Source organism: Solanum stenotomum, chromosome 6, assembly GCF_019186545.1.
Source record: "Solanum stenotomum isolate F172 chromosome 6, ASM1918654v1, whole genome shotgun sequence".
Lineage (NCBI taxonomy): Eukaryota > Viridiplantae > Streptophyta > Magnoliopsida > Solanales > Solanaceae > Solanum > Solanum stenotomum.
The window spans coordinates 26,289,520-26,309,094 of NC_064287.1; the positions used below are offsets into that span (position 1 = coordinate 26,289,520).

The following is a 19,575-nucleotide window of genomic DNA, read 5'->3' on the forward strand; positions in this document are numbered from 1 at the left end:
CTTAGCAGGCCAATGGGGCAAGTTCTAGATTAGCACATATTGTCTGAACCTTCAAACTTTTCTCACACACACTTGGCACATTGTTTCATTATCAGATTATTTGATTACCCAGTTCATGTTTTAGCTTAATTCATGAGGTCAAATCAGTTCCTTATCATGTCATATTGAGATCCAGCACATTCAACTCATCCAGCCTAAAGATCTAGCACATTTCAAACATTTTGGATGGGTATCAGTTTTTCATGATTTTCATTTAATCATGCTTTCATTCTTCTACTTACTTCTACACAAACAATCCTAAACATACCGGTTCAATAGAAAGTAAAACAATATCTTGGGGGAAAAGAACACAAGCAAGAAAACCCTAAGAGAGGATTATGAGTTGGATTACTCAGACTTCACCCTATCACTCACAATCCATTTACCCCACCCCAAAAAAATAAAGTGCAATTTCCCTCAATTCATAAAAATCAAAAGTAAAACATAGGGTGAAGCAAACATGTGGCGTACATGCGCCGAAAACCTCTCAAGAATTAGGTGGGTCTGANCCCCACCCCAAAAAAAATAAAGTGCAATTGCCCTCAATTCATAAAAATCAAAAGTAAAACATAGGGTGAAGCAAACATGTGGCGTACATGCGCCGAAAACCTCTCAAGAATTAGGTGGGTCTGATTTCCCAAAGTCTGTTGGATCAACAATAGGGACGCCATTAATAGCGCCCTCACCAACTACGGGAGCACCATCAGAAGTGCTTGGAATGCCAGATGAGACAACATCTGTCTCATGGGACTGTTGTTGTCTCTTCTCCTTATCAAGTATAGACGCCCTCTGGGCCTCCTTAAATTGTTGGCGCTCCTTCTTCTTCAATCGTCGAGCCTCCTCAGTATCGGAAGTGTGGTCGGAGCCGGGGCGCATCCCAGCAATACGGGAAGAGACTGGTGGTGGCATAGTATCGCCAAAAAGAGCAGTCATCTCCAGCTCATCCTCTAGTACCGTAGGGGAAAAATCTGGCTCAGTCTCAGTAGGGGCTAGGAGTGAAATAACATCACCACGGAGGCTAGCCAACTCCGTCTGGAATGTGGTGAAATCGATGGCAAGGGTGGGCCTCTTCAGGAATCTCAACTCGAAAGCCTCCAGGTGTTTATGAACGGCCTAAATATTTTGATCCATCATTTGCTCTATCCTCGCCTCAAACTCCACAATAGACCACTGCATCCAGGGCTTGATATGGTGAAGCAAAGTGGCCATATGTGTCTCAAACTTCTGAACTCGAGCTAGAGGAACATGAGTGGACCCTGAAAAAGGTGTGGCTCGGAATGAACTCGGGGCCTGGCTAGTGGCAGTGGGGCTGGAATAGTAGAGTCATCACCGTGGACTTCTTTCACATCAACAGCAAGATCATAACCCAAAGGTGGTACCTCAACCTGTACCTCTCTCCGATGTGCAGCAAGGTTGGCATCATCCCGAATGAGGTCGATGTCTAGAGTCTTGGTCGCATCAAGCAATCGGTCACAATGCCAAACAAAACAGAAGCATCCCTGCAGAGCTAGAAAATCAGACACGGGAAAGGCAGGGTGGTGGTGGCCTTGAAGGCCCCATCGTGGTTCTTTGCAATCAGAATGTGGGCAATATCAATCTCCAAACCCACCATAATGGTTGCCAGCATCTCGGCCCTGTCCCATGTAACCACATTGTCTGCCTGAGTCGGGGACAGTCTATTCTAAACCAACAACCAGAAGAACTTCGTAGCATAGCCTAGTGTAGCCTTCCTAATACCCAGGGAGTACGAACCTACTCAGGGCGCTCCCCATCTACAGTAATATGAAGTGCCAACTACCACAAAAGTGTCTCCCTCTACTCAGCATCTCTCTAGAAAGACCCTCTCGGTTGAATGTATCCTGTAGTTATATCTTTCCGTATTAATAGGAAGAGTGTGGGATGGGCCATATACAAATTGGGGAATGATAGCCTCTGAGATGTCGATTGTGAACCACCGCACCAAAGTGGACTGCACTGGAGGCTGAGCTGTGGGCTTGGCCCGTTTAGAGATCGAATTCCGAACGTTAGCAGCATAAAAGGCATAGAACTCTATGGTCATCTTCTCACTTTAGGTCCCGAGGCTCTATTCCATCCACTAGAATATGTGTCTCTTAGAGAGCTCCTCAATTACAGGTGCAGTATGGAGGCTACCTGTAAGGACCCTGCGCTCCTCAGTAACAGTCTGAGTTATCCACCGGTGCTTATTCATCATCATCCCATTCTCACACAACTGAAACTTGCCTGCAACGCACCATCTGCTCTACTCATTGGCCTTAGGTGAAAGCTCTGTAGAGACCATGATATTGTCAGAGCTATCGGCCTCAAAGGTAGAATCAGCGATGCCACTAGTGTTAGAGCAAGACAATGAGGCTGACTCAAACTGTGTCTCTCCAACCAATGTGGCCCCCTCCTCAGACTAGGGGCAGTGGCCTCATCACTGGTAGACACCACCTGCTGGGACTGTCTCCTAGTGATCTGTGGTATAGTGGGGGAACCTCTGGTGGTGGGTGGAACATACTCCTGGTCACTCTTCTTATCAATCAGTCGAAAGAAAGGGTGACTGATTTGGACTTGACCGCTCGAGAGTAACTAGGATCTTGCTTTGGAGCCATGGTACCTGTGGAAACTTAGTTAGTACCAAAACAAGGCAATAAAACATATGGAAGAATTTTATAACAAGAATTGGACCCAAACAAAAACCAAAAAAAATCAAGACAGTAGCTGAACTGTTGACCCACGGGAGATACCTACCGTCTGTCGATGGAACGATGGCTCGTGGATCCACTCTATTTTTCAGAGTACCCAAAATTAGGTTTCTGATGTTGGAACCATGGATGTGCAGAATGGTTCGTCGATGGAACGATGGACCATAGTCCACATCATCGTTCTACACTTAGGAAATTTTGTGTGTGCCACTAGTCCACGGACCTTGAACTATGGTCAGTGGGTTGAAGTCATGTGCCAAGTTTTAGATTTTGAACTCAAACTTAATTCCATGTTTCAACAAAAACACACTCAAACTAGGTCTACACATGCATTTCAACACATTATTCGGTAGTTCATCATCCTAAGTGTTCCAGTTTACACACAATTTAACTTTTAACATAATCAACACAATGAAACTCTAAGTTAAAACTTCTTATTAGACTAACAACCTATAGATTTGTTTGATTTTACTCACACACTCACATGTCGTCATTCCAAGGGTCCTTCTAAGTACAATTAAACATTCAAACAATTGATTTACAACCCAAGGTCATGTTCATTATTGTGATTTCAATATGAAACTATGAAATGTTCAAAATTTGGGGGATATCAACTTACCTTACAAGTAAACAACAATGATTAGTGTCTGATCGACTCAAAAAACTCCTAGAACAATGTTGACACTGAACCCGGACAGTCAAATCACTTGGGGAAGAAGATGGGAGTGATTAGGGAGAGAAAATGGAGATATGGGAGAGAAGAGCGATTGTATGGGATGTGGGTAATTGATTTGGGAGTGATTTGGGGGAATTAATTTAGGAATATTGGTATTTGGAGGGTTGAAAAATGTTTGGGATGGAATTTTGGAAGTGAGGAATGTTTTCGAAATTGAAGGGTTATATTAATTGGGGTCTGGGTCGGGTTAGGTAGAACGCTAACTTTCGACCCACAAGTCCACATCGACAGTCCATGGGTCGAGCTATGGACCGTAGGTTTGGTCTGTAGGCCGGTCTGATACTTAGAAAAAATAGAAAACTTACTTGGGATCTATGGACGACATCCATGGTCTGTGGATTGACCAACGAACCATCAATGGGGCCCGTACACCACTGCATAGCTATTTTCTACATATTTTATCCTTTTTATCCTTTCACACATAGCAACTATTAGGAAATTCTTTATACATTTTTCTGGATAATTTTAGACACGGACCCTATTCTATATCTAGCCAACTCTAAAACATAAAAATAAACACTAATCTAAAGAGCTACAAAAATAAAAATAAAAAGCATAAAACTCCTATATTGAAAAGAAAAACCTATAGTTGGCTAGATTGTACATGTTGTGTTTCCTCCCAAGCAGAGCTTGATTTAACGTTGCAGCACGACACAAACACCTTGATTACTCAGACTTTATCAAGATAATAGGTCTCAATAACTTCTTGCACACTCTCTGATTTCCCCATGTCGACCATGATCCTCTACCCGTTTACTTTGAACCTCATTCTATCCTTGTTCTCGAGCTCGACCTCTCCATGTAGAAATACTTGCGTGACTCTGAATGGCCCGATCCACTTGGACTTGAGCTTGCCAGGAAAAAAGTGTAACTTTGAGTTTAATAAAAGCACTAGATCACCCACAACAAATTCACGCTTTTCAATCTTTTGATCATGATACATCTTCATCTTCTCCTTCTACAAGGCTGAACTTTAATATGATTTTAGGCGAAACTCATAAAGCTCATTCATGTTATTCAATCTTTGACTCGATGCGGCGCCCACATCCAAATTCAACTTCTTTAGCGCCTACAATGCCTTATGCTCTAGCTCTACTGGCAAATGGCATGACTTACATATACAAGATCATAGGGGGACATACCTATGCGAGTCTTGAATGTGGTGCGATAGGCCGATAGAGCATCATCAAGACTTCTTGACCAATCTGTTATGTTGGCGTTTATAGTCTTTGCAAGGATCTGCTTTATCTCTCAGTTTGACACCTTAACTTGCCTACTAGACTGCGAATGGTAAGGAGTAGCTACATTGTGACGAACTCCATATTTCTCTAGCAAAGCCTTCAAAAACTTATTACAAATGTAAGAACCTGCATCGCTGATAATCGCCCTAGGTGTACAAAATTAGGAGATGATACTCTTTTTCAGGAATGCGGTGACACTCTTTCCCTCGTTGTTTGAAAGCACAATTGCTTCCACCCGTTTCGATACATAGTCAACCGCAACAAGAATATACTTTATCCCATGTGAACTTACAAATGGACCCATGAAGTCAAGGCCCCATACATCAAATAACTCAATCACCAATATCGGATTCATAGGTAGCACTTGCTTTTTTGAAATTCATCTTTCTCTTTGGCAACAGTCACAAGATTTGGCAAAATCATGAGCATCTTGGTGGATGGTAGGCCAGTAATACCCACACTACAATATTTTATGAGTCATTTGAATACCACTATGGTGCCCACCAACAGGCGATGAATGACACATCTCTAATATACTCATCATCTCAACCTCCGCATGCAGCAACGAATAATCCCATTAGCACAAATACGAAACAAGTAAGGCTCATACCAGAAGAACTTTTTTACATCATGCATAAAGTTTTTCCTTTGGTGAAATGACAAATCTGATGGAACCAAATTACTTGCCAAGTAGTTAGCAAAATCTGTGAACAAAGGGATAAGATGATAAGTAGCAGCCAATACATGTTCATCTAGGAATGCATCATTAATCTCAACCCCATCTCCTAAATTGAACATAGCTTCCTCCTCTAATCTAGACAAATGGTCGGCAACCTGATTTTTTGTCCCCAAAATTGAACACTTGCAATAACAATACCCATCTAATCAACCTCAGTTTTTGCATCCTTTTTAGCCATCAGATACCTCATTGCAGAATGATAAGTATGCACTATGACCTTAATACCAAGCAAATAGTATTGACTCTTACAAGTGTTAAAAGATGTGAAAGTGCTAGACGGATATGCTTCAAATATCTCAAGTTGTGTTGATCTCAAGCAACGCACAATGCATGGGCTGAAGAGTCATGACTACCATATTTTAATGCAACAACTCCTTCCTATTGCCTTGCAGAATCTCCTGCCAGTGAATGTACTTAAGCCATTGATTGAATTAAGTAATTTCTTTAGGGCATTTGTTCAAAAGATCTGAAGATAGGTGACTTAGAAAAACTCCAAGATCGAGTTGCAAAAACTCTATGCCATTTGGAGAGAATATTTCCTCTATCCTTCTTTGATATCATGGAACATCTACTTATCCATTTAGCTGAAGAAGTAATGTTGGGAAGACCTTTACAATATCTCTCAATGTGGTTTATCGAAAGGTATCATTTTTATTTTTTTTATCATACTTACAAGAAATTGTATTTGTATTCTAAAAATTGCCCATTTTAGGTTCTTGCTTAGTTTTAATAACTACATAAGGAATAGATGTTATCTAGAAGGTGCGATTGCAGAGGGACGTTGGATAGACGAGTTAATGATGTTTTGCTCATGGTATTTAGATGACATGGAGACTAAGTCTAATCCACCTTTGAGAAATGATGTTTTATCTAATGAAACAACAGAGTCGTCGATCAAGTAGAGAGAAAGGATTTATGCTTGATGACATTACATGTTCTCAAGCCCACATATATGTTTTATTTAATTCTACCTCCACAACTTCATATCATGAGTAAGTATTAAATCATAATTTATACTTAGAAATTAATTATTAAATAATTTTCTTTCAAATTTTTATTAAATAGTTATGTGTTTTACTTCTGTAGTGAACATATAAAAGAAGTCAAGAAGGAAAATCCTCGTCTATCAAGACATAATGTGGATCGAATTCATAATGAAAGATTTCCACTATGGTTTAGAAATCATGTAAGTATCAACTATCTAAAATATTTGCACATATATTACTATATATATGATTATAACTTTTAGATCACATCTTTATTTTTGAATGCTAGGTCGAGAAGATGCATATGGCTGGTGAACAAATATCTGAGGATATTCAAACTATAGCTATTGGCCCATTAATACAAGCAAAAAGAATGACCGGATATATATTTGATGGAGTTAGATACTTAACACAGTCTCGTGATGTTAAGAGAAAACCTCAAAATAGTGGTATTATGTTAAAGGCTATCACTCAAAGTTATGCAAGCATAAAAGATAAAAATCCCATATTGGCAGAGGTTTCTTTTTATGGAATCCTCACAGACATAATTGAGTTATATTATACCAAGAATCTCAAGGTTGTATTGTTTAAATGTAAATGGGTGGACAATAACAAGGGGTATATTGAGAAAGATGATTATGGATTTACTCTTGTGAATTTTAATCATCTACTCTATACAAGACATCAGTTATCAGATGAACCATTCATCTTTGTTTCTCAAGCTCAACAAGTGTTTTATGTCGATCATCCTATGGAAAAGAAGTGGCGAATTGTTGTTAAACTTAAGCCAAGAGGTTTTTATGATTTAGGTGATAACACACCAACAATTGAGCATAAGGAAGGACATATGGAGTTGTGTCCTGAAGAACAATTGGATGACACAACATTTGAAAGTGAAGAAGAAATTGAATGGGTTAGAGAAGGACTACCAAGATTAGAAATTGACCCAGAAACTTTGGAAAGTAATGAAGCATTTGATGAAGATGACAACATGTCTTAGTTTTTGTTACTATAGTAGTATAATTCACTATTTCAGTACAATGTATTATTGAACAATAATGACTTTGATGTTTTTTACTGTTCACTCATCTGTTCAAATCTCATATGTTTATATGTCTTATTATTTGACATGACAGTTAGATATTATTTTATACTTTTGTATAGTAGAAACTACTTTAAATTTGGCAGGATTCATAGCTTCTGAGGAACTTCGTTGAAATGGCAAGAAAAAGACAAAGAAATTCTAGTCAAGGTGAGATTTTATATGATTCCTCGGAGCAACAAAAACAACAAATCGAAAGTATGCCAATGCCTCAATCGGCCCAAAATTGGCCACAAAATGAAAGAGATGAATCACATGATACAAAAAATCTTCCAGGTATTAAATATCATGATATTTATTCTTCCTTTCATAGTATAAAGTAGTTAGATAATTTTTATATAAATAATAAACTTGCCTCTTTTTATCTTTGATTATTTATAGATTCTAATGAGAGTGAAGAGAAATCTAAGCAAACTAGGGGTCCCACTATGATGCACTCGAGATGGGGGAAAGATGGTGGAAATTTACATATTGAATTGAATGAACATGGCCAAGTTATTGGGTCAGAAGGAACTAGATTGAGTTCAAAACTTGGTGTGCTATCACGAAATGACATCTTAGCGCCACTGAATCATAAAGATTGGAGGCTTGTACCTAGTATGTACAAGGATAGAATATGGGTTCATATCAAGGTTCTTAGTATACACAAAACCTATATACAAAGATGTTTTTGTTTTTGTATATTTTTTTATAAATGAGTTGTGTATTAAATATATGTACAAGAAAATACTGACGCAACTGATGACATGAAGCGCATATTGATGATGTCATTTGGATCTAAATGGAAAGAATCAAAGCATGAAGCAAAAACCAATTGTTATGACCCATATAACACTGATATTGAACGTTTAGCTCATTGTCCAGATAGAGTTGAAGAAGATCAGTGGCGTTCATTAGTTCATTATTGGAGTTCAAAAGAAGCAAAGGTATGTGCTAGACTTCTATTTCTGCATTTGCTCTACTAATTGAGAATTTCATTGAAATTGTCATAATATATTAAAGCCATGTTTTCGTGATTATATTTCTTATTGTAGCACAACTAGAAGTTCTTTCTGGTTTGTCCCTTTCTTCTAATTGGCAGAAATAATGTTGTTGTACATGTCCAGTTTGCCAACCTGCACAGCACGTTCTTGTATAGAAATTGATTGCACTTTGTGAAACTCAATTGTGCTGCTTTTTTATATTTTTTTCTTGGCTATTTCTTTTATATATTCAATATTGTGCATGTCCTTCTATATATTGTTGTGTTCAAATTTCTAGGAAAAGACTGAGAGAAATAAAGAAAGTCAAAAAAAATTGACTATGCCACACATATCAGGGAGAAAAAGTCATTCTCAAATTATAGACGATGTATGAAGTAATCACTATTTATTTTCTAGAATTTATATATTAAATAATACTTATCGTGAATATTTAACGTCAATCTCTTACTATTCAAACAGATGACAAAGATGAATAATGGTGTAAAGCAAACTCATATTGAGGTGTTTAAAAAAACTCACATTAGAGCGAATGAACAACTAGTAAATGAGATAGCTGGTGAAGTTATGGTAAACTCTTACTCTTTAAAAATATATAGGTACTTTCATTCTATTACAATTTTTTTTAAAGTTCTCATTACTTTACCTTTCTTTCGAAAAGAAACAAATAAATGATCTTGCCGAGGTGTATCCTGAGTTGAATGTCCCTGGAAGTGCTCTTAATGATGTGTACTCACAAGTAATGGGATCAAACACTCAGGGAATTGTCTGAACTCTAGGAAAAAGAGCATCTCCTAGTTTAGTATATGGCCCCATATATAAACGATCGCAGGCTGAAAAAAGAGATTTTGATTCAAGGGTTTAGATAGAAGTTCAAAAAGCTACCTCAGCTATGAAAATTGAGATGATAGAGAAGATGTATGAAGCAAAAAAAGAGATGGAAGCGATGGATAAAAAGTTGTTAGAAGCAAAAGAGGAAGCAAAAGAGAATAACCAAGTGATGGAGAGAAAATTATCAGAAGCAAAAATGGATATGGAAGAAATTATAGTGGATAAAATGAAGGAAGGAATACAATATGTAGAGCCTTTGGGAATTAATATTGATGCAAATTTAAAATCAGAGCAGGTGAAAATTACTTTTTTTAAATGAAAATTTAGTTTTTCTTAATAATAATAGTCTTCCTCTTTTGCAATAGGTTTCTGATAACCCACTTGAAGATTGTCAATAACCATCATCACTTGTTCCAGGTGTTCACCCAAGAAAGGTTAGAGAAAATTTCATTAAAATATTGAATTTTATTTTAATTGCATAAATCCTAACATTTATATGATCACGAGATCAATTAATTCCTCTTTCTTGTTTAATATAGATTAATCGACCAACTATTAATCCACATCATGTACACATAAACAGTCTAAGTGGTCATCTTTTTCTTTTGATTCTTGTTGTTGAGGGGTAATAGGAGCATTAGGTCAATACATGTGATCTTAGAGGCCTTTGTATTTCCTTATTTGTCCATACTTGCTAGTACAGTAGGCATAGAGGGAGGATCTTGGGATATAGGGGTTGGTAACACAGAATTTTCCCCTAGGTTGGCCTGTGTTTTTCCAGCCGGTGCCTTGTCTTCATGATGATTTTTGCTTGTACCTGGACTGTTTGGTAGATCTTGTTCAACAAGATCAATAATAGAGTTATGAGTAATAATATTTTTACTTGTATGACTGTGACTTTTTTGGGAATTGGCCTGATCCATCTGTTCTTGAGGTGTCTTAGGTCTCTCCACATTGTTTGTATTGTTTTTGTTTTTCTTCTTTTTTTGAGTTTTCCATTGTTCTTCCTGCTGATTTAGCTCTTCTTCTTGGTAATGATGCTGCCTTGAGTCTATCTGTGATGTTTTATTATTTTTCCTGTCACTCGACTACATATTCTGTTGTTCAGTTCTTACTTGATCACCCTTATTTTTGTTCCTTTTTTCTGCCTTGAGTCCATGTTTGAATCCTCATTATGCCTCAATTTAGCCGCAAAAGATTGTATCACAGTATAGGGTGCAAGCTTTGGGATTACCTTATTTTTGGCAATATTTTGCTAATTATGGGTTTGCACCTCCTGCACATTGCTACCCTACTTCACATCTGTCTTGTTTCTCTAAAATAGTGAGCTTGTTTCGATTAATTTGTAGATTGTTTTGTTGCCTTGTCCAGGAAATTAGTCGAAGCAAATAGCATGATTCCTCCGTATTTGTTTATTACCAGATAATTATGGATGTAGTGTTGTTCAAATATTTTCAGGTTTGTTTTTTGGTGTCTGAATAGACCCAGTCTGAGTATTGATTTATTTATAATGTGCAGCAACAAAAATGTGACACTGAACTCTCTAAATGTTGTTACTAAATTTGTCGTTGTCAAGTTATCATTGGAACGGATTATAGATATATTTGTGCAGTCTGGATATGCTTACACTAGATTTTGGGATATGAGTCTTTTAACTATCAGAAATACTTAAAGAGAGATAAAAGGAAATTTACATAGATAAGATCATTACAAAAAAGGATCGTGAGAAACTTTCTACTTACTGACCATTATATTGTGTTCTGTCCTATAAAGCTGCTTATTTTCCTATATTAACATGCTAGATTTATTGCGGTGGTCAAGTAACTTGAAATTTAGTGCATCTCCCATCATCTTTTTCTTCCCCCCGTATTTAATTGAAAGCAAAGAGGGTAGGATGATGTCTATGTATGTGCCTTCATAAGCATACATGTTTCTTGTGGTGATAAAGCTATCTTTTTTATGCAGCAAACTTTAAGTAGAAACACCCTCTTTTTCTCATCTTTACCATAGGTTTAGTTGAATTTAGGCACACAAAGGAAGATATCAAGCTTTTTAACCCTGTCCCAAAACTTAGTAACTTTCTTTCCAACTTCAGCACCAACAGTTTTCTGCTTCTCACTCTTTTTGACATTGCCAACAACAGCCTCGTCAGGCAATTTAAGCAACCCTTCAACCCCATCTTGGACCTGCTCCTTTTTTCTTCTTCATGTTTCGGTAGCTGCTCATAATACTCATCGTTCCTCCTCTCCAATCCATATATCTGACCTTGAAGATCCTCAACTTTTCGACTAAGCACGCAAACTCTATGATACTCCCTTCTCCTTAGCATGAACCTTGCAAGCTCANTCCTGGACCTGCTCCTTTTTTCTTCTTCATGTTTCGGTAGCTGCTCATAATACTCATTGTTCCTCCTCTCCAATCCATATATCTGACCTTGAAGATCCTCAACTTTTCGACTAAGCACGCAAACTCTATGATACTCCCTTCTCCTTAGCATGAACCTTGCAAGCTCAGCTACATTTCTCTTCATGAACAAAGACTCTAAAGACAACCCCTTATTGTCCTCCATCAATGAAGCCCTTTTGTATCCTAATCTCGCGTTCTAATTTAACAAGATCAACCTATCTGATTCCAACAACTCCAATAAGCTTTCCTGCAACTCTATCTTCCTTGATGACTCGTTGCAATGCTTGTCGTCTTGACTAAGATTGTGCAGGATGATTTCACAGTCGACACTTATGATCACCAAGTCTGCAATGATCATGTCTGGTTCAAATTTGGCTTGTGTGGATGGAAATGGAGGCTGATATGATAATGAACTCTCAGCATTAGAATCAACAATATCTGATCCATTATTCTCTTCCTTGTCAAACTGATCATCATTATCATGATCAAAATGGGAGGATGGAATTGGGAAGGAATTTCGACGATGATAGTTCTTGACAAGTGCTTGGCAATAGCGGTTTGCCAAAGAGAGATACTTGTCATATAATTCTTGAAGTAAGGCCAGAAGTTGTGGCCGTTTTTGGTAGTAAGTATCAGTGCGTTCTGTAAAACTATCAGCATCAACTTTATTAGGAACATTCACAACAAACTTCTTCATTTTCTTTTCAAAATCTGAAGAAAAGACCACAATCCAATCCATATCCAGTCAAATAGATGTATGATATTGACTTGACAAGTGAAACATTTGAAAATTTGAGTTCTACACATTTTTGTCTTTGCTTTCTTTGAAGGTGTAATTTGATTACTCTTGATGGTATATATAGTATTCAGCCACAAGTGAGATTGGTGAGCTTAGTCTTATGCTTTACTTTTTTTCTTCTTTTATAATTATACCTTCCAAAATAGCCTTGATAAGGTTCTCGAACTTATGCTTTACTTTTGGTCTACAAAATTTGCTCACAGTTTTTTTTTGGATTTTTGGGATGAAAATTCAAGTTGACCTTTTTTTTTACCAAGGTATGGGGACATATATAAGTATGAATGGATCACTTCAAGTGATTTGAGTTGGGTCTTTGAGGTTTAAAGTTTATTAATATTGATGAACATGCTCACATTTTTGGGTTGGAAAGACGGACGATTTTCTGGGAAATGGACATGGATAAGTCAAAAGAAGCATCAGAGGAAGTTTTGAACTTTCATAGAACTTCTTCACATGTTGTTTTGATGTTTCTTAATGCCAAGCCCAAGCAAAGATCTCGTAAGTGGTACAATAGATATTTAAAATGACTCGACCTAGGAGATGATTATTCGATTGTTGGATGTACTCTTATTGAGATTTCTCTTAAAGATTCAAGTCTGAACCAGACTATAAGCAATTTCATTGGACAATGATGTTTATGGAACTTCTATTGTTGTTATGCGTTTAATGTTTGAACTGCTACATAGTAACTAGGAAAGTCATGTTTTTTTCCTATGGGGAAGTATCAAGCAGGATACCAAAATTCTAGTATTGTGTTGCTTTGACTCTTAAAGATCCCCTGCATTCCTAGAAGTGCACTTTGTTGAAGTCTTTAAAGCTGAAATGTTAAGTTTTGTATTTCGTAAAGTATCAAAATAATGAATTTAATGTTTTTTCTCAGGCTAACATGATCAAGAAGACTGGAACTACCGTAGTTGGCACAAATAAAAAAAAGTGGGTATGTTTGAAAAAACAACAAGATCTTTCTTTTCTTTCAAAAAGAGGAAAATTTCATGTATATAATTACTGCTTTTGCATCAATTCCTTTATATGTTTGTTTTTAGAAACATTCAATTAGTCATTTTTGATATCCCAATTTGTTCTAGATAATTTGGGATCTAATTTCTATTATTATATAGTTATAAATTTTCTTATGTGCATTTCTTGTGCAGAAGTTTTAAGGAAATTGACGTCAAGTATCAACTTCAACAGGCTCGACTTTTGGATTGATGATTTCATAAAGATTTATTGCAAATTTACTGGAGATTTTAATTCCATTTGAATCAGGAGTTAATATGTTAGTTTTATGTTGAGATTATTACATTTATTTAGATGTCAATTTTACTTGAGATAGAAAAGATATTTTGTTTTGACATTGTTTACTTTTACAGAAAACATATTATATTGCTATTTCTTTCTTTGATTATAATATTACAAAATATTTGTTTTATATAATATTTCTTGCTTATCGTGAAGAAGATAGTTTTGAATGCATGGATTGTTTGTATGTATTTGTGTCTTGAGAAAAACTACATATAGATTTTTCTGAGATGTTTAAAGAAACTTGGTAGCGACATTAGAATATTAATATGACATTTAGCAAAATATAAACTAATGTCACCAATTTTTATGACATTCAATAATAGCATTTTTTGACATTAACTAAAGTGTCAGAAATTTCAATGTGACATTTTATAAATGTCACAAGTAAGTGTCTTGAAATTTGTTTTCCCACCATTTAATCTAAATGTCAGAAAGTTTAAGTGACATTTCATAAATGTCGAAAAAATAAATGTCATATATCTCATATCAACATTTACTTAAATGTCACAAATAAATGGCATATATTTCATACCGATATTTACGTAAATGTCAAAAATAAATGTCATATATCTCATATCAATATTTACCCAATTATCGAAAAATAAATGTCATATATATCTCATATCGACATTTATCTAAATGTCAAAAATAAATGTCATATATCTCATACAGACATTTACCTAAATGTTGAAAATAAATGTCATATATCTCATACTGACATTCACCTAAATGTCAAAAATAAATGTATATATTTCTTATCGACATTCACATAAATGTCAAAAAAAAATGTCGTAATAATCTTACCAACATTTACATATATGTTGCAAAGTAAATGACGCAAATTCTTTTCAACATTCACCTAAATGTCACAAAATAAATGTCACAAATTCTTCCCGACAATTATCTAAAAAAAATCCCCGACACTAAAATTTATGACATTTGGTCCAAATGTAAAATAAATGTCGGTAAATAAATTTGTGACATTTAAACATCATGTAATGCACATAGAGAAGAACATAAGTGATAGCATACTTGGAACTCTTTTGGATATTCCTGGCAAAACAAAAGATGATGCAAAAGCCTAGAATGGCTTGAAAGAGATGAGAGTTAGAAAAAATCTTCATCCAAAAGATACATGAGATAATAAGAGAACAAAGTTTTCAAAAGCTTTCTTCTCAATGACAAATGTAGAGAATCATTTTTTGTTGAGTTTTAAGGAAATCCAATCTACATGATGGCACTGCCTCCAATATATCTAGGTGTGTACAACTAGGTGAAAGTAAATTGTCTGGTTATAAGACTCATGATGCTCATTTCACGTTACATTACTTGCTTCCAATAACAATTAAAAGTATCCTTTCGGATCATGTGGCTATTGCTTTGATTCATCTATGTTCATTCTTCCATCGTTTGTGTCAAAAAGTTTTCACATTGGAGTAACTAGATTGCTTAGAAGTAGAGCTTAGAGAAGCTATAAATCAGTTGGAGCGAATTTTTCTACGACATTTTTTGATATAATTATTCAATTTCCTATTGCTTTGGCGAATGAAGTGAGTTAGGATGTCCAGTTCAGAATCGATGGATGTATTCCACTGAAAGAGAAATGGGTACATTCAAATCATATATCCGCAATAGACGTTATCCAGAAGGTTGCATAGCAGAGGCACGTGTGGGTGTGGGAATAGACTAGTCAATGGATCATTTTCATTCGTCCTACCAATGGACATACATTTATATCATATCGAGGGATCATTTTCATTCGTCTTACCGATGGATATACATTCACATCCTATCGAGGGATCATTTTCATTCGTCCTGCCGATGGACATACATTCGTATCCTACCGATTGATCATTTTCATTTGTCCTACTGATGGACATGCATTCATATCCTACCGATGGATCATCTTCATTCGTCCTACCGGTGGACATGCATTTTTATCCTATCGATGAATCATCTTCATTCATCCTACCGATGGACATGCATTTATATCATACCGATGAATCATCTTCATTCGTCGTGTCGTAAAGGATGCTACATTTTTCTTTAATTTTGTCTCTACTAATGAGTTTTTGTTTTTCGAGAAACATCCAAGATGATGCATTTTCAACTAAGCCATAGGTGTGGACTACGTCAACAAAGATGCAGCACAACGTGAAACCTTTTGGAAGCAAGTTGAGGATCGAATTCCACCACATTCCATCCACACTTTTATATGAAGGTCATGTGTTCGGCCAAAATTGGGTTTGTCAATTTTCATTGTCCATGATTTCTTTCATCAATCATATCCAAACGAAAGGGACAGTTGCTGACACTCAATTTTGGCCTAACATTTTCAAAATTCGTAACTGTGAAGTTTTATTTATTTAATAGTTCAAAATACATATTTTATAATTTTAAGAAAAAATTATGGATAACTATCCTTATTTGTCAGTTAATTTTAATTACATTATTTTTTTTTACAGCCGGTTGAATACGTTCAAATATTTATTCATTTTTGTTTAAATCATTAGTTTTGTTAAATTGCATTTTTTACATCTCATTAGTTACTTCATTAGATTTTTTAATATTCATTTTATTTGTTACATGTTTTAATATTAATTTTGATATTTTACACAATTTAAATATTCATTCGAATATAAATAAGATTTCATACACATATATTTTATTAGATACTGATTTGACCCATAGCTTTAAGATAGTGATATTATACTATAGGTGATTTTCGATCTTCTATTTAATCTATTTCTTAGTGATTAAGTTAGGGGTGGTGAAATAACTTTTCAGAATTTGAGACAGAGTTTCCAAATTAATAAAATCCAAAAGAGTCTCTCCTTTCCTTTAATTTTTCGACTGTCACCATCCCGAAATTCGGCGAAGCTTCGATAACACAAAACTCCGACCCAAAAACCGCTCAAGCTTCCTTCCCCTCTCTCTTTTGTTTGTTGTTTACTATCAGTGGCGATAACATACCAAATGACCACCCGAATCCACCACCACTGTTCTGAAACAGCCACCAAAAACCGACCCCTCAAATCAAACCCATTCCTCCCTGAAATGGCCACCAGTAACCCCTATCTCCGACAGACAACAAGACAACAACCATCTCCGACCCAAAACCGCCCTCTAGAAACCTTGAACTCCGGCCAAAACACCTCCAAAACGCCACTCAAATGACCCCTCTTCCTCTTCCCACTTTTCCGACCCAAAAACCCCACCTTTAACTCCGACCATAGCAACCAGCCAACTGCCAGACCCTTTCACCTTCGCCATCTCCGGCGAACCCGACCAAAACCGTGACCCAAAACCATCAAATCTCACTCCAAACCGGTCAACAACAGCAAGCAAGCCACCACCAGCCCACCACCGTTTCCATTCTCCTCTTCTTCGCTCCGGCGAACAATCCCAAAACCCCAATCCGTTTTCCAGCAAAAAGCCACCGAAGGACCCCCATTTCCTTGTTTCAGCCACCTCCACATCAGAGAGTTCAGGCAAAAAATGACTCTAAGTCAGAACAACACCACACGGCCACTAAAATTCCATCTCCTATGAAGCTTGGGGTACAGTGAAAACCTCAAAAACAATTAAACCTGGCTGGAACTTACTTGCTCCAGTGACTTAGTTATTGGGTAATATTCTACTATACTTTGATTTCTTATTTTTCTTGCTTATGGACAGATTTTACGTTTTTGTGGGTTTGTATTGTATATTTCTGTGATTATAAGCACTATTTTTGTTATGTTTCTAGTTGTCTTTTTCTTGATGCTCTGTTATGTTACTAAGCTTTTTTGTATTACGCTAATTCATACGGATATTTTTTTTATTTTTTTTATTTATATTGTTGCTCCTCAATTTAAGCACTATTATAAATTCCATTTACGGATTCTTTTGCTTTAATATTTAAGTAATTAATTTTGTTCATCATACTATCTCTAGTTCTTCTATTTTTGTTGCTATTAGGTGAATTAATTTTGCATGTTCCTCAATTTTTTAGGTGATGTGGTTATTTTCTTTACTTATTTATTTTATTTTTAACTTTCCATTTTATTTGTCAATATATCTTTGTGATTGCTTTATTAATTTCTTATTCACTGTTACTATTTTATCATTATTTTTTGTTTAGATGCTTTCTTTCACAACCCTTGATGTTATTAGGATTTTTTTTTTTCTGTTATTTTAGTTCTGTTGTTGTTAAATATTGTTCAGTCATTTGTTATTATGCTTACTAATATTTCTTTTGATATTTATGAGTTATGTGTTTGCTTTTAAATTTCTATTACTATTCTATTGTTATTAATGTTTTGCTAGTTTGATTTCTTATTTTTATTTTGTTTAGAATTGATCGTATGTAGTGATTAACTTTTCCATCAACTATTTGTTATTAAGTAGGTATTGTTATTATTTTTTTCTTATCATTTGCTTGTTGCATTTGACTATAGATCGTCTTTTGTTAGTTTTCAAGTTAAAATTGGACAATGAAAAAATCTCTTCGTCGGTTTTCAAGGTCTCCCCAATATTAAAAGACGGAAATTCAGTTTAAGTTTATATATTTTGTATGTTAAAATTGGGCAATGAAAAAATCTTCCGTCAATTTTCGAGGCCTCTCTATTTTAAAAGACGGAAATTTAGTTTAAGTTTATATATGTTGTTTGTTAAAATTGGTCGATGAAGAAATTATCGTCGATTTCCAAGGTCTTCCATGCTAATAAGACGGATTTTTATTTTTTAAATTATTATTCGAATCATTTATTTTAATTCATATTTATATATTATTAATACTTTTACTAAGTGTCTCTACAGGTATCCCGAAGTCGCTTTCCATTGAAGCTATTTGAATGAAGTTCGAATTATATTTTTTATTAATTAATTTGTATATATCGATGTTAGGCAACCTTTAGGTCATTTTTTATATTATTGTTTCATTTTATTTCATGTTTATTATACTTGCATATTGTTTTATCTCCTCCTTAATTTGAAATAATGAACTCAGTCGGGATTCACAATTGTGAATTTCGAATGATGCCTAACATCTTTCCTTCAGAATAACTTGAACTCCTTAATTAGAATCCAATGGTTTCGTAGATCATTTAATTGATTTCCTAGTTTTTCCAAAATTTAGGTGGTGACTCTTTTAAAAAAAAAAAAATTCTTAAATTTTTTTATAATTAAATTAATTGATTATTTTTTGAGTCACCACAACGTTTTTCCCTATCTGAATAAAGTAGAGATGTAAACATTGCTTCCCAAGTAGCTCTCCTACGACAGACTCCCCCACAAAACCTTGACTGAAGCGAGTTCTTTGTTTCTCAACCCTCAAACCTGACGATCAAGGATTTCAACTGGTACCTCTTCATAAATGAGAGTATCCTTCACAGCCACACTTTCTAAAGGTACAATAGATGATGGATCATCCACACACTTTTTCAACAACGAAATGTGAAAAATCGGATGCACTACTGCTAGTTTTGTTGGTAACTGTAACTCATAAGCCACTTTACCAATCCTTTTCAAGATCTTGTAAGGGTCTACATATCTAGGACTGAACTTTCCCTTCTTACCAAATTTCATCACCCCTTTCATAGGTGACACTTTCAGGAAAACTCAATCATCTCTAGTTCCCTTCTCCTTATATCTATATAGGATTTCTGGCGACTCTGGGCTGTCTTAATTCTATCTCTAATGAGTTGCACTTTTTCCATAGCATCATGA

The 19,575-nt window shown here is 35.5% G+C and overlaps 2 pseudogenes; one reads left to right on the plus strand and one right to left on the minus strand.

Annotated features, from left to right (window-relative positions):
- Positions 1–2,403: 2,403 nt before the first annotated feature.
- On the plus strand, positions 2,404–9,757 carry LOC125868622 (uncharacterized; annotated as a pseudogene).
- A 1,614-nt stretch (positions 9,758–11,371) lies between these two features.
- Positions 11,372–18,688, minus strand: LOC125868623 (kinase-interacting family protein-like; annotated as a pseudogene).
- Between the last annotated feature and the right edge of the window lie 887 nt (positions 18,689–19,575).